This window comes from Felis catus, chromosome D1 (genome assembly GCF_018350175.1).
Source record: "Felis catus isolate Fca126 chromosome D1, F.catus_Fca126_mat1.0, whole genome shotgun sequence".
NCBI classification, from domain to species: Eukaryota; Metazoa; Chordata; class Mammalia; order Carnivora; family Felidae; genus Felis; species Felis catus.
The window spans coordinates 15,460,844-15,476,547 of record NC_058377.1 but is presented as its reverse complement, the minus strand read 5'-3'; the positions used below and the strand labels follow the sequence as shown (position 1 = coordinate 15,476,547).

The 15,704-nt window shown below is 53.6% G+C and overlaps 1 protein-coding gene and 1 long non-coding RNA gene across 4 annotated transcripts in view; one reads left to right on the top strand and one right to left on the bottom strand.

Annotated features, from left to right (window-relative positions):
- DSCAML1 (DS cell adhesion molecule like 1) overlaps nt 1–15,704 on the top strand; it is a 350,275-nt gene that overhangs the window by 66,809 nt on the left and 267,762 nt on the right. The window lies entirely within an intron of this gene.
- On the bottom strand, nt 7,098–10,022 carry LOC111556571. Its single transcript, XR_002736101.2, has 3 exons — nt 9,667–10,022; nt 9,240–9,288; nt 7,098–7,724 (listed from the first exon to the last, which is right to left on the bottom strand). It is a non-coding gene; the product is annotated as an uncharacterized LOC111556571 (long non-coding RNA).

Sequence of the window (15,704 nt, the reverse complement as noted above, 5' to 3'; positions counted from 1 at the left end):
ATAGGTGCTAGGGAGGTAAGAAGAGAATGAAAAGGAAGAGCTAGGGTCATTGTCACCTCTGGCCAGTGACCCACCGTTTTCCTAAGGCTTGTCTATAATCTACGCATCCTCTTAACCCCACAGTGTTTCAAAGGGTTAACACGGTCTTGGTGGTTGAGGTGGGGGAAGATTTAGAACTTTCATCATCAACAATAACCGTGGATCTGAGTTCAAATCCTAGCTCTTCTACTTATCCTAGCTCTGTGACCTGGGGTAAATTATTTAACCTCTCTGTGCCTCCGTACTTAATTTATAAAGTTAGGGGTAAGAACACTACCTACTTAAGAGAGTTTAGTTAGAATGGAATGAGTCAGTGAACGTCAAAGGTGTGAAACCATCCGGCACATGGAGCACACTCGAAGAATGTCAACCGTCATCATCCATGAGAGCCAACATTTTTTGAATGCTGTGTGCCTGATGTCAAGCTAAATGCCCCCTGGGGGACAGTATGCCATGCCATTGCTTTGGCCGTTACCCCAGGGTCTCCTGTTCCTACATGTTGCCTGTGCTGGTCCAGCTTCCTTACAAGGGCGGAAGCCCCCACACTTCGTATCACGATCCCACCACCATTCTCTAAAGCCAGCTTGATATGGCCCCTTTCCCTTGCTAAGCCTCTCCCTTTGGGACCCCTGGGGTTCTGTCCTGCCCTCAAACCCTCTTTAGTGCCACCCCCAGCTTAGCTTGACCTTCCGACTTTGCAGAGAAAGGGTTGGAATTCTGGGTCCCCTCCCTTCTGCGTGGCCCCACCTTCCCGTGGGCCGTAAGCCTGCAGGAGGGAAGCCTTTCTAAAGCCCAGAGAAAACATCCTGATGTATGTACCCTTGGCTTGGGTCAGGAGCTTCCCAGTGGCCTTATATTCATATAAATAAATGTAAAAATATGGTATGAAATAAAAATAAATCACCCAAGAAATTTTTCCTATACTAATAACAACAAAAATCGCACTATTGTGAGGTCCCCCCTCTCCCTTCCCCCACACAGAAGAATCTGGCTTAGTGGTTTGTTTATTTATATTATTTTATTTTGAGAGAGAGAGAGAAAGAGAGAGCGAGCACACACAAGGGGGGGAGGGCCAGAGAGAGAGAGGGAGAGAGAATCCCAAGCAGGCTCTGTGCTGCCAGTACAGAGGCCGATGTGGGGCTTGAACCCACGAACTGTGAGATGGCGACCTGACCCGAAGTTAAGAGCCGAATGCTCAACCGACTGAGCCACCGGAGTGCCCCTGGCTTAATGGTTTAAATGCCACCTCCTAAAGCACCTAGTTACACACGTGACCTCCTCTGATCTTTGCACCAGTGGGTATTATTACCCTTCTAACAGATAAGGGAACTGGGCTCAAAAAAGCCAAGCAGGCTTTTGGCCACAGCACCGACGCTCTTGCCCCCCACACTGTTGGCCCCTCGCAGGATGGGGTCTTGTGGGCTGCCGTCCCCTCTGGGGATAGCGCATCCAGAGAGGGCGGCCGACCTGGGCGGAGGATGTCAGGCACAGTAGGTTTCGTATGTCCCTAAAACATGGGCCCGGGGTGGGGGGGGTGGCGGGGGGCAGGGCAGGGACCGTGTGGGGCTGGTGGCTCAGGCCCAGCGGGAGCAGCTGCAGTGGCACAAGTCCCAAGGGGGACAGATAGATGGAGGGATGGATGAGGGGGACAGGGAGTAAAGCCTGGATTAAGAGCAGCCTTGGGGCTGTGGCGCCTCTTGCTGAGGCCCAATGCCTGCCGCCTTCTCCCCCAGACCCCCTCCCTCCTTCTCACCACATAGCCACGGCCCGCTCCCTCTGCAGAGCCTCCGTGGGTCTCCAGGCCCCGGGAAGGTCTCCCCTCCTTCCAGAGGGCAGGCCTCTCTGCCACAGGCAGCAGGAGGGGTGTGCTTTTTGGCTCCACGGCCGCTGATCGGAACGGATGATATGTTTTCACTCTGGTGTGTTCAACAGTGCGGATCGGACAGGGAGCGGAAACGGGAAAGATAAGTGGGAAATAAATCACCCAACTTGATTTAGTCATAATAGTAAGGAGAGGGTGATTGCTGAGCCGCGATCAGAGTCGCAATCAGCGCTCTGGGGGCCGGAGAGACGAGCCGCCTCTGCTCCGCAGAGGCCCCGGCAGAAAGAGGTCCCGCTGGGCCAGAGAGGGGCGCTGGGCCGCAGGGGCTCCCTCTGAGCCCCAAGGCACAGAGGCCTGCTCTGCCCGATAAGCCTGCACCCTCCGAAGGGGCAGACAGAGGCATCCGGCCTGCCTCCTGGCCAGGGAGACCCTGGGGACTCAGGGTTCGTGCAGGAAACGCCGGTGCTCTCTGATTCCTCCTATTTTTAATGCTTTCCGGAAAGCGTCTTAGCCTTCCCTTTCTCTAGGCAAGACTGGGCCCGACGCCACCAGCTGGCCTTCGAGGATGTCCGGAGAAGGAGCAACCGCAGGGACTCTCTGCCCCCCACCCCCACCCCAGGGCTCACCCCTCGGAATGAGCCCAGGTCTCATCTGGAGCCTCCCCGCAGTCTGAGCCGGTTCCCCTCTGCCGGTGGGGGGGGGGGGCGGTGGATGGTGGCCGCCACATTCGGGGAGACCGGCTCCTGTCCTCCACGCCCCCCTGTAGGGCTCTCGGGCACAGGCCCTGGAGAAGCGCAGAATGTTGTGGTGCGGTGGAAAAAGGACAGTGATTCTCAGAGGCCTGGGTGTTGGGGAGAAGGCAGCTTAGGTGACGCAGGAATATCCATTCCAATTCACGGAGGGATATCTGCTCTGGCAAGTTATAAAATACCATTTCCACCGAGGCTGTAGAATTACTTACAGGAGCCACAATGAAACCAGACAACCTTTCAATCAAGCTGCCTGTTGTTCCCGCTTCAAGGCTGGCGAAATAAATACTGAGCAAATAAAGTTAGTCGGCATCTGAGCATTTTAATGAATAAAGAGTAGCCGGAGGGCCTGGTGTGGGGAGCGGCTGCACGTCCCGGTGGGCAGCCTGGAGGCGGCCCCGTGTGACGGCTCCGGGCTGGGGCCCTCCTGCCTCCCGCCCTCCTCCTGGGGGGCGGTGGTGCTTCCTCCTCTTGCTTCCGGCTCTGGCCCAGAACCCCGGCCTGGAGACCCACCCAGAGAACCCCTCATGGCAGGACCAGGGGCCTCAACCCTGTGCCTCTAGCCCCGGAGGGATTCACATTCTCACCAGACCGGAAGGAGTTCTTGGGGTCAGCTCATCACGCTCTGTAAGACAAGGGTCAGGAAGGCTAAAGCCCACATGAAGTCAGCCGGAAGGAAAGAAAATGTTGTTGAAGCCTTAGGAAGGGACTCTTAAAGTTGTTTTTGTGGCAAGAACAAGGAGGTGTGGGTTTGCTGATGGGCACAGATGGCATAGTGCTCGTGGGAGTTGGGGGCAGCTGGCAGAGGCAGGCTGAGAGAAGGGTGGTGGGACGGGGGTGCAGGGGGCCTCCGTGAGGGACGGCCACGGCCCAGCCCTGTGATGGGGACGCCTGGCCGGCACAGGGGGCAGGCGCTGCAGGTGAGGTGGCTAGATCCCTGGGCCTCCCAGAACTACAGACAGAGCTGTAAGTCGAGAGACAGGCAAGTGTTCTCCCCAGGGGGGAGAGCCGGGGAACGCTGCAGACAGCCCACGGAGGCGCTCAGCGCCAGCCCCAGGCAGGCTTCTAGAACAGAACGCAGGCAAGTCAGGGGCGATCACCCCGAATCAGGATGGCTTCCTGACAGACAAACCTCTTGTTTTCTTGTGAAGTGCTGGTAGGTCAGAGCCTGTTCTGGACGGAGGGTGAGGATTTCAGCATGGTGGTTGGCATAATCTTTCATGGCATCCTTGTGGACCAGCTGGAGGTTTGCAACCCGGATGGTATCCCACGAGGAGTGTTTGTAACAGGTTGAAGACCCGGGGGGGGCGGGGGTGGGGTGAACGCCTAATAGACTGAGATGGGTCTGGAGGGAAAGTTTCTCGGGACATGGGGATCCCTGTTCTTTCAGTGACTAATGATGTGGAGGCCATGCCAATAAGATTCGTGAATGACCTCAAGCTGCAAGGAGATGATACCTTGTGCACTAGTGATAAGGAAAATAATAGCCCATGTTACAGGACACCTACTCTGTTCTAAACGTATCGCGTGTGTCAACATTGAATTTTCTCAGCATCCCGATGAGGTAGGTAATATCGTTGTGCCCATTTTACAGGTAAGGAAGCTAAGGAAGAAAAAGTTAAGGTAACCAGTGACGGAACCAGGATTTAGTCCCAGCTCTTCTGACCCCAGAGCCTCTGCTCTTATCCCCTGTGCTATGAAGGAAAAAAAAAAAAAAAAAAGGATTGAAAGTGAGTTCAATGCTGGAATTATGGGCAGAACATAAGATGACATCTAATAGGGATGCTTTGGAACTACTGTTTCTGGAATCAAAGGGCACCGAGACCCAATGGGGTGCAGGATTTTCAGCAGCACACCTGAAAAACTCTTAGGGGCTTGGTTGCCTGGGTCTTGGCCTGAATCGGTAGGGGCATAAGCCTTCCAAGACAGCTCCGGGACAGTGACAGGCCAGTCGGTTGATAGCCGTGACCCCAGGCTCCACGTTTTCAAAAGGACGTTGACCAAATGCAGCAGGTCCCCGCCGAAGGAGGGGGTCAGAAGGGTGGAGTCAGGAAGCTCTGACCGCAGTAACTAACTAGCTGAGTAATATGTCAACCATTGAGGAATGGCCTGACGTAACTGGAGGCAGGTTGGGGACGGTATGGTTGTTACCCGTGTGGCACCTGTGTGGCTGGCGTGTCCACAGGGACTGGACTGACTGCATCTCCAAAGGGAGGACCCAGGACCCACGTGGGCAGACTTTACAGGGAGGCGCGTTTTGGCTCAGTGCAAAGGAGCACTTTCTAGGTCTTTAGGCTCTCCGGCATTGGGCCCGTGACTGGAGCATTATTTGGGGAAATACCTCAGCACTTGCTCAGCACCGTGCTTAATGCACGATCATTGGGCTTATGGGGATTTCCTTAAGCGTGCGAGCCCAGAATCTACTGCTTGTCGGTTCACCCGAGCCTCAGTGTCCTCATCTGTAAAATGGGACGATAAGGCCTACCTTGGGCATCTTCTACAATAGGCACCGGTAAATGCTTCCTCGGAGGACAAAGGCTGTGCCCTGCCCCTGTCGCGGGGTTTCTTTAGCTCAGCCTCGGGAGTCCACGGCTCGCGGTGACCATGGTGGCTGCCGCGTGTTTCTTGAGTGCGTGCGCTATGCTAAGAGCGTTTCTTGCCTTTAACCCTGGCCGCACCCCCTGGAGGTAAGTGAGGAAACCGGAATGCAGACAGCGGGACAGCCCAGGTGGAAGCCAGGTGTGGCTGACTCAAGTCCATGCTCGGATGTCACTCTGCTGGGACTGAGCGGCTTACTTGGGAAGTGAGGAGGAGGAGGAGACCGAGAGGGGCTCGGAGGCCGCAGGGGGATCGGTCGGGCGTTCCCCTCGAGTGGCATTGCTGCGGAGCCCTGGAGAGGGGAGCTGGCTCGCCTCGCGCTCTGGCCCCGGCTCCTTCGCCCCCCTCCTCTCCTCCAGCAGCAGGCTTTCCCCTTTCAGCCTGTCTGACTCCATCTCCGCACTTTGTCCTGCTAATTCCCAGGCTGGAGGGCGTGTGCACTCTTTATGCCGTTCAGCCCTAATTAGAAGTTCCTGACAGCTTGTTTGGGGCCCTGTCAGGCGCTCTGCCTCGCCTTGCACCAATAAGTAAAAAGGAAAATTGCTATCTGCTCCCTACCTGGATGCCTGGGTGTCACTGTGAGCGGCATGTGTGGGCGGGTGGGGTGGGGGCTGCTCACAGGCGGCTCCTATTCTGGGCCTGCCTCTGCTGACTGGGCATCGGCGGGGACCAGCGGGGGCTCCTTCCCTTCAGGGTCCGCCAAGGGCTCCGGGCGCCACGGCCGGGAGGGACTAATTGATAGGGACTCGATGGAGGCTGGGAGGGAGGGCAGGTGGGATGGTACACCACTGGAACTTTCCTACCCAGATTCCGAGTCTTTTCTGCCTTGGAAACGGCACGTGTGTTCAGGGCCAGAGGCCACAGACCACAGTCGGCTCTTTAACTGGCGATGTGTTACGGGGACGTGGTGCGAGGTGAGTTCGGGTCGGACAGTTTTCCAGGGACAACAGAATGAGACAGCAGAGGCCTAACCCCCTGAACCTTCTGCCCACTGACCAGCCTGGAAAGACTGTCTCAAGAGATAAGCAGTTAAGATTCTAGAACGGTGAACTAGACCTCCTGGGTTCGGATCCCTCGTCTGCCCTTGCTAACCTATGTGCCCTTGGGTGAGTCATTTCACCTCTCTGGACTTGGTTTCATCATCTGTAAAGGGGGCATAATCATAAAGTGGTAAGGATCAAGAAAGCCTTCGGAAGAGTACCTGATTTCTAGTAAGCACTCCACACTAGGAGTATTATCCTTATTCCAAGATTCTTAACGAGAACAAGTGGGTTCAGTGGTTTGAATTCCAGCTACACTGCCTGTTAACATTGTGGTCTTGGGCAGAGAAGCTAACCCTGCCTCTGAGTTGCTTGATTTCTGAAAAGGGAGTGTCCTAACAGTGCCCACCTCCTAGGGTGACGGTGGAGATTGAACGAGATTATGTGTGTAAAACACTCAGCACGCTGCCTCGTCGAGGGGTCAGGAAAACTGTAGCCCTCAGGCCAAATCAGACCCACCACCTGTATTTGTAAATAAACTTTAATGTGAAGCCAGGCACAGTGTTTTTTTCCCCCTTTATAAACATGGTCCCTGCTGCTGAACTGAAAATATTTACTATGTAGCCCTTTAGAAGAAAAAGCTTGCTGCCCGCAGGCCTAGAACATAGTAAATGCTCATTAAAGGCTAGCTGTCGTTATTACTGGGTGATTGTAGCTGAAATCCCCTAGCTGCTTCACAGAAGAGTTTTGACCCCAAGCCGGCACTGGCAGGTAACCAGAGGGGCGCCTGGGTGGCTCAGTCGGTTGAGCGTCCGACTTCGGCTCAGGTCATGATCTCGCGGTTCGTGAGTTCAAGCCCCGCATCGGGCTCTGTGCTGACAGCTCAGAGCCTGGAGATCACTTCGGATTCTGTGTCCACCTCTCTCTCTCTGTCTCTCTCTCTGTCAAAAATAAAGATTAAAAAAAAAAAAAGCCTTTCTAACCAGAGAGGGATTTTTAAAGGTCTGATATGATGGGGGTGAGGGGAATGTTTATCTTGTTTGTGTGTATTTTCAGAAAGGAAATTGGGAGCAATATTTCGTAGGCCATACGCCCTCCCCCTGAGCCACGTATTTTCTGTCTTAAGGGATATCAGTAATTTAGGAGCTCTTCAATTAATTAATTAATCCCATTAATGAATTCTGTCACCGAGGAAAGTCTCATCCCCCACCCCCTGCCCATACCCCTTACTCCAAGAAATCTCTTGCTGGATTTCAGATATCCAGAGCTCTCTGTGTTATTGGACAAAGGCCACCGCAGCTTTGCTTAGAACTGTCCACACACTTCTGTCCTCCGAAGCGGGGGGCCTCGTGAAGGGTCTGGGAGCCTCCTCGGGGGTCATTCCGGCCTGAGAACCCTGCCCGCCCGCAAACGCCTTGCTGGCCCAGGCCAGGCCGGGGGTGTGTGGGCTGGTGGGGGAGAGGCTGGAGCCCACGTCTGCCGTGCCCCGCCGTGCTTTCGCTCAATTGTTACGCTGTGTTCCGGAAGCTTCTCCTCCTGCGGAGGGACGTGCGGCAGTTAAAATATTAATCTCTGGCATGTGGCCAACATTTAAAATATGCTGAGACATGGGAGCTGTTGAGCGGGGGCCTTGTTGACACGCTGCCTCACCTGGGTACTGTTTGCTATGTAAATGCCACGGATTCCTCCCGAAAGTTGGAACCCGTGCTTCGTATTTCCTCCTGTTGACCGACGGGTGGGGGGCAGAGCGGTTCGTCCCCCGTCCTCGCAGGTGCCTTTCTGGGCAGTTCTTGGAGAACAAGCCAAGAGGTGTGTGTTCGTGCCAGTTGCCAGGGAGCCCTTGAAAGGACTGATTTGGGGGTCTCGTCAGGACCAGCTGTCCTGGCCTGCCTTGAGCCCGCCCTTGGGCCCTGCCCCCTGATACACTTGACCCTTGAACTACACGGGGTTGAACTGTGTACAGATTTTTTTTGATCGATGCAGTCCGGTGCTGTAAATGTATTTTGTCTTCCTTATGATTTCCTTAATAACATTTTCTTTCCTCTAGCCGACTGTGTTGTAGGAATACAGTATAGATTCCATACAACAGACAAAATATGTAGTAATCTCCTGTGTATGCTGTTGGTGAGGCTTCCGGTCAACAGGAAGTTCCGGGGGGAAGTCAAGAATTAATACGTGGGGGCACCTGGGTGGCTCGGTCGGTTAAGCATCTGACTTCCGCTCAGGTCATGATCTCATGGTTCGTGGGTTTGAGCCCCGCATCGGGCTCTGGGCTGACAGCTTGGAGCCTGGAGCCTGCTTCCGATTCTGTGTCTCCCTCTCTCTCTGCCCTTCTCTTTCTCTCTCTCTCTCTCAAAAATAAACATTAAAAAAAAATAATATGTGGATTTTTGACTGCACCCCTTTTGTTCGGGGCTCAAGCATAGTTCACAAGGGGGTTGACGCTGTTCCTCAGTGCCCAGCACACAGCATAGAGCAGGCAAGGCAGGGACCTAGGATAGTCCCAAGCCCTCCCCGCCCCCCACCCACAGCAGCCATTGCTGGGGGAGCAGGATGGCCTTTGCTGAGCTCCCAAGCAGCTTTGCGCTCCTTATCAACACCGGAAGCCACCTCCAGTCACTTGGAAGCGGGCTGAGATGAAACCACTTAGTTGTCCTCGGTTCAGGGAATGAGGACTGATGTCAGAGAGGCTCTGATGGAGGGCTCAGGGGCTTCTGAAGGAGGATGGAGCCCTTCCAAGCGGAGACAGGCAAGGCTTCATGGAGGAGGTGACCTTTGAGGGGTGTGTAACACAGAAAGCGTGGCTGGGGAAGGACGGCGCGCATGGAGGGCACAGTATGGAGCACCAGGGTGTGTCCTTGGCTTCTCTCGCTCTACCAGGTGGCAGGAGCCGGCCTAATCACCCGTCCCAGTGATGGAGGCTTGGAGCTGCCTCTCGACCTTGGCTTTCCCTCGGGGGGCTTCCCTTAGCTAGGAAAAGCCTCCAGAGATCCTTTCCTCCCTCTGGAAGAGTCTCCATCCCCAACAGAGCAGAAAGCAAATGCCACCAACCTGGTCTCAGACACGCCAGTCATCTAGCCGAGGTTTGGCAGACGTTTCCCTGTAAAGGACCAGAGAGGAAACATTTTGGGCTTCGTGGGCCATAAGATTTCTCGCAGCCGCACAGCTCTGCTGCGTAGAGCGAAACCAGCCGCAGACTCTATGTGAACAAGCAGGTGCGGCCGTGTTCCAAAACACCTTTATCCGTGAACGCTGGAATTTGAATTTCACGTGACATTCATGTGTCATGAAATGGTCTCCTTCTTTCGATTCCCCCCCCCCCCCCCGTATTTCAACCATGTAAATGGCCATTCTTAGCTCTCATGTGGCACAAGGCAGGTGGCGGGCCGGACTTGGACTCCTGCTCTAGCCGGATCGCGCCTCACACTCGGTTGACCCTTCTGACTTCCAGCTCTCCGCTCTTGCTCGGTGCACTCACCTGTTCCGACAGGGTAGGGTCACGCAGAGCTCAGGGCGTTCACGTGGCCGCGGTCTGTCTCCCGACGGGGAGGTGGGCGCAGGGTTGTCGAGGTGAAGCTCGTAAAAGCCAAAAGCCAAAGCTCTTGTGTGGGGACAGCTCTCCAAGCTGCCCCGGCTCTTTCCGGAGACCTCAGTGGCCAGAGAGGGTCAAAGATGAGGAGGTGGAGACCCAGGGAGCGGAACCGATTTGCTCAAGTTGCTCAGCTGGTTAATAGCCCAGCTGGGACGAGGATGCCGGGCATCCGGGCCCCGGCGTCTTTCTGCTCTCCGAGAGATAAAAGGGTCTCCGGGTTAAGCATGTTCTTGTCCCCTTGCTCCAGGCTGTCAGAGAGGGACCCTGGCCTCTGCTGCCATTGTCGCTCAGGCCCACTTGGTGCTGCAGCTTCTGAGAAGGACACAGCCAATAGGCACCAGCGTCGGGTAGCAGAGAGAGAAGTAAACCATGATAAATTGCTCCTAATGCTGCTGGGTGACTGAGATAAAGCCTTGATTGTTTGGGCAGCATAAATCAACACCCTGAGCTGGATGGGAAATAAAGCAATAATTTAAATCTATTTTCAGGGTCTTGTGGGCCGAGTGACCGACTAGGAATTGATATCCCAGAATGGAGTAATGGATGGGGGAGGGTTATATATGGTTAAACCACACCGAGTGGATATCTCTGTACTCCCCCAGGCCTGTCGCCAGCCCTGTGGGTGGGCTCCAGGCAGAACCATAACTCCTGCCTCTGCTCTGTGAAGAGGTCCCAGTCATCCACCTGCCTGCTGGCCTTCCCCAGCCAGCCCACCCACAGCCAGCCTCTGCCCCTCCCCCTCCCCCCAAGCACCCCAGCCCCTCCCGCATCAGGCTTGTTAGGCCCTTGGTGGGCACAGAGGATTCAAAGATGCACAAGTGAGACCAGTGTCACTAGGTGGTAAGTTCCATGAGATCAAGGGCTGTGACTCTGTAGTTCACCACCATGTTCCCCGTGCCGAGGACAGCGCCTGGCACGTAGCAGGCGCTCAGTATATTTTTTGGTGAATAAGAAGATGACCAAGCCAAAAAAACAATGACATCGCAACACAGCGTTAATTGCCACACAGAGAAGAGATCGTGGCGGGGCTGGAGGGGCAGCAGAGAAGGGGCGAGGGCGCCATTATTTCTGGGACATCGCGGGATGGCTAAGGGAAGCCGAAGAAGAGGCAAAAGCTCATCTGAGTCTCGAGATAGGAATGGAGTTGGTCAAAGGAACAAGGAGGGAAGGAGGGCATTTCAGGGGGTGGGACGAGCTCGAGCAAAGACCCAGAGAAGATAAGAACCGTTGGATTCAGAAACCCAAGAGCGTTGGGAACTTGAAGAACGGTCACGCCAAGCCGGCGCATTATGGTTTCTGGTTTCAATTCATATCTTCCCACACTGCTTTCTCTTCTTCCTGGCGTGGTCTCTTTTGGTGTGTGATAAACCGCGTGGGGGGGAGGATGGGCGTTTGCGCGTTCAAGGGACGGCGTGAGAGGAAGACGCCTGGACTGGTTAGAAGCCCCAGGGTGACCGGTCCAGCCTCCTTGGACCAGCCCCTTCGAACCTTTCTTGTTCTTCCGCTCCGCCCGTGGAAAATGGCAAGGTGGGTAGAAGGCCGTTAGATGACCTTCTGGGCTCTTACTGATGCTTTAAGCCATTTCTGGACAGACACCGCGGGCCTCGCTCCTTCAGCCCTTAACCACGTACGTGTTAGGCACTTGGTAGACTTCAGTGCTTGGTGATGGGTAACTTCAGGACAGGTTTCCCTGTCTCTCAGAAAAGGGGAAAAGTTGAAGCTCCTCAAGAAACATCGGAGCGATAGATGGTTTCCCGCCTTGATTCAAACCGTAGTAACAGTAAGGCCCAAAGAAACACAGGTGACACAGTCCCGGCACCTTAGATGCATTAACTCAGTTAATCCGGTAACAAACCCCGAGGGATAGCTGCTCTGGCTACTTCCCCTTCCACAGATGCACAGATGAGGATCCGGAAACATGAACTAACTCACCCAGTGGCATACAGTTATTAAGCGGTAAAGCCGGGGATCGGACCAGTAGTCAGGCCAACCACGATGATGTGACCACCGTGCTCACTTGCCCCGTGCCGCTCTGTGGGCTGCGGAGATGGGCGGTCAGGATGGTGGTTCCAGGTCGACTCCTCCCTCAGCGACGGAGTCTGGCGAGGCATTCCACCCCTGCCACCTGCCACCTTCCCCGTGGCCACACAGCCACAGGCCGTTGGTCCCTACAAGGTGGTGACATGGACGGGCTCTGCAGAATCTGTCAAGGCCTGACAAGGGGACACATCTGAACGGGTGACGGAGGTCGTAAATTTTTATGTTCATTATGTTTGTTTTGTTTGGCGTAATTAATGGATCTATTAAGCTTAATCAAGCTCTGACCTCTTTTATAACCATTATAAATCAGCCCAAATAGCTCTGGGAGGGGGGTTGGCGTCGTGTTTGCAGGCCTCCCTGGGAGAGAGTGGTCATTCCCTGGGCAGGGATGGGACTGGAAGCTACCAACAGGGCGTTGGGAATGGAGGGAGCCATGGGGAAACTGAGGCAGGGAGGCTTGTTATGTGAGTCCCGCTTCCGCGACAATGGTTCATGTTTCTGTAAGTCCGACGTGGTTGGGGGTGGGGGTTTGCTGCCGGAAGGGGGGTTGGGAGGGAGGAAATAAAGAATCTCACATACCTTCTACCTCTTGGCCCTAAAATTGGCTTTCCTAAGGAGTGGTTTACTCCACACGGCCCCAGAAAGGGGGCTGGCATGGAGGAGAGGTGGGGAGGGAGAAAACGGGGGGCCCTGGGGGAGGAATTAGAGGGGCAGAGCTACCGCCCAGAGCATGAGCCAGGACGAGGACAGTCATGTCTTTTGCATCTCTGGTCTTTCTGGTTTGGTGAGCAGAGTGATTGGGTGTGATTGAGCAGGGACGCAGACGCTCGTTCTCAGCTATTAGGATGAATGGATCCCCGGGATACCAGCAAGGATGCTGTCGCCTGCGTGCACTTTAATACTAATAAAAAAAAAAAAGGAAACTAACAAAATACCATGCCCCATCATTAAAATGCAGAAGCAGATAAAGAGCAGCTCCTGTGTAATTACCCAAAATTTTTATTTCCATAAGAAACCAGCGCTTCATAAATGTTCCAACCTGAGCCTTTCTCTCCAGGGAGACTGGATTTCTATGAATATAGAAATTTGGTAATTGCCCCCGAAACCGTGCTTTTCTGTGTTAATGAGTAGCCGGACGGAGCTTGCTTTTTGCTTATAGCCCTAAACAGAACAGGTTCCTTCCCCGTCGCAGGGTCCGCGAGCACCCACCCCCACCCACACCATCCACACACATTAGACCCATTAGGGCCTCAGGGTTTGGGTTTCAGGAGGAGTGATTTCTTCTCAGGGGAAGAAGGAAGTGGAAGAGGTCTGCCAGTCAGGAGCCTGGTTCTGCGTTTCCCCAATTGCATATATATTCTTCCTTACCACGGGCATGCATTTTTTTTTTTATTTCAGTGCAACGTGCTCTAAAAAAAAAAATACATGCACTATTAGATTAAAAAATGTACAGCATTATATAGCTTATAATGCCATGGTAGATTTTAAACCTCTAAAAGCATATGCATTAAAGCAATTTTCTAAACTAACATAGCAAGAGGTCCACAAAAGCATTGCAACATTTGATAATGGTTGCCATCTTCAGTTGGAGATAATGATGTTAACAAATGTAATGGGAGTAATGAATGGAGATTCAAAAAGCTGCTTTTGTTTAATTTTTTTGTAATGCAAATTCAGTTTGGGCCTGCGAGAGAGGGGAATGGGGGGAAAAAACCCTCTTATTTGAAACGAATCTTAATCCTAGCGGATGAGAGGCCAGTTATAAGCAGAAGTGGCTTCGTTGTGGAATGAGACAATCCAGAGATGCAATTATGAAGGTGATGGGGACGAAATTGGAAGGAGGAGGAAAAAAAAGGAGCTACAGAATCGAATCTTCTTTCTTGAGGGTGGAATTGCAGATGTTTGAGTAAAGAAGCCAAGGATGTTGTCCCTGGAGTTGTCTGTGCCGGGGATTGGATGCCTGTGCCCGGTTGGGAAGAGAGGGTGGAAGAGAAGAAACGATGGTGGGGGGAAGGAAATGCCCTGGAAGCTCATCCAGGCCAGATTGCTCTACGGGACCTGAGCTGCTTTATCAGGCCCCACGGCTGGTTCCATGCAGGGACTTCAGCAAGCTCTTCTACCCCTCAGCTTTCCTCTTCTGTAATTTGGGAGCACCGGTGCCTTCTCGTAGTTAGTGCAGTTTTGAGGGCGGTGGGGTTCACACCTTAACTCTGCAAAAGAAAGGAGGGTCGCCCAATGCAGAGCAGCGGTAACTTCTCCCAACCTCATTCTGCTTTGCCCTTCGCTGGGCTCAGCCTGCCCCACGAAGCAGAAATCATAGCTACAACTTTGACGCACAGAGGAAAAAAGGCTGTTCAAGAATGCGGTCCTGGAAGGCTCCGCCGGGGTCACTTAGGAATGCACTCAATTTTCTTGGTTTTCTCTGGAGAAGGCAAGAGCAGCAAGGCTTGACCACTGGGTACGCTCCTCCAACATTCTGCCCATCTTGGGGGCGGGGGTGGGTGTAGATCCGGAACAGGCCTCCCTGAGTACAGCCGTGTGACCTTGAAGTGATCCAACTCCAGCTGCATTGATGACAGGTACCATGCGGCTTCGGGCTCAGCATGCTCTTTCTTTCGAGTATGTTCCATTTCCCCAATTAGACTGTCGACTTGCAGAGGGCAGAACTCTAGTGTGGCTGCTGGGTTGTGTCTAGAGCTGTCCAGATGCTGGGACCAGCAGACATCACCTGACAGTTACCATTTCTTGAGTCTCCTGTGCGCAGGTACATTTCTAGCATTTTTCATCTCATACTAACAGCAACCTACCAGGTAGACACTGTGATCATACCCGTTTCACAGACAGGGAAACTGAGTCACGGAGGGGTTAGATCACACAGTCACGCAGGTTGTGAGCGGCAGACTGCAGTTGAACTGAGAGTCTGTTTCCCCAGTTGTGTCTAGTCCCTAACCCTAACCCTAACCCTAACCCTAACCCTAACCTGGATACATTTGTGGGTCGCTAAAACTGGGGAGGCCGCTCTTTGCTCAAAATGTGTGTCAGATCCCAGTGTCCACGGGCAGGAAGCCATGACTGGAGCCCAGCCCAAGGAAGGCTGTCTGCCGGCTAAAGACAGGTTTTGGGGGTAAAGTTACTCTTAGGAAGAGTATCAGAGAATGATACGATTTTGAGAGGTGCAGAGAAGTGGGGAACATGGCTTACAGTCCCTAGCTTCCCCAGTTTACACATTAATTAATCTGAAATTGCAACATAGATTTTTATGATTAGCAGCGACATCTCAGTGAGCAGAGAAGGAACCTTTAACGATGATACCAAGATGAATCTGGGAGTTGAAATATCCATGCAATAAACAAGGCCGTGTTAGAGGAAGCAAAGTAAAATACAAATCCCGGGCCGTCAGAACAGGAATCTGTCAGCGGGACAAGGCCTTCTTGGACCCGTTCCTCGCAAAGGGGACAGCCATCCTTGCACCAAGGGCAGGACTGCGCTGAGGCTGGGTGGAGTCTGGTGATAGATTTATTCTTTGCATGTCTTACTGAGGAGGCCCGGCATGAGGCAGGGATGCTGAGCCGGCTCTCTGCATCTGGGTCTGTCTTAGTGTCATTGTCACCTTTAGGGATTGGATCCTCAGGGACCTGGGCCCGGACCAGCTCTCTGAGGTCTCCTTTCTCACAGCTGCTGCGCTGAAGCTGTGGGTCAGGACACTTGCCTGTTGCCCAGAAGATGCTAACCTATTGGCTTCTGTCTTGTGAAACCTGACCCCAAGCCTAGTGAAACCGGAAGGAGCTTGGGGGTGGGGAAGGGAAGGATGTGGTTATGTAACGATCTGCCTCCCCGTGAAATTTATTGAGATAAATAGCCCCTTTTGGGCTACTTTAATGGAC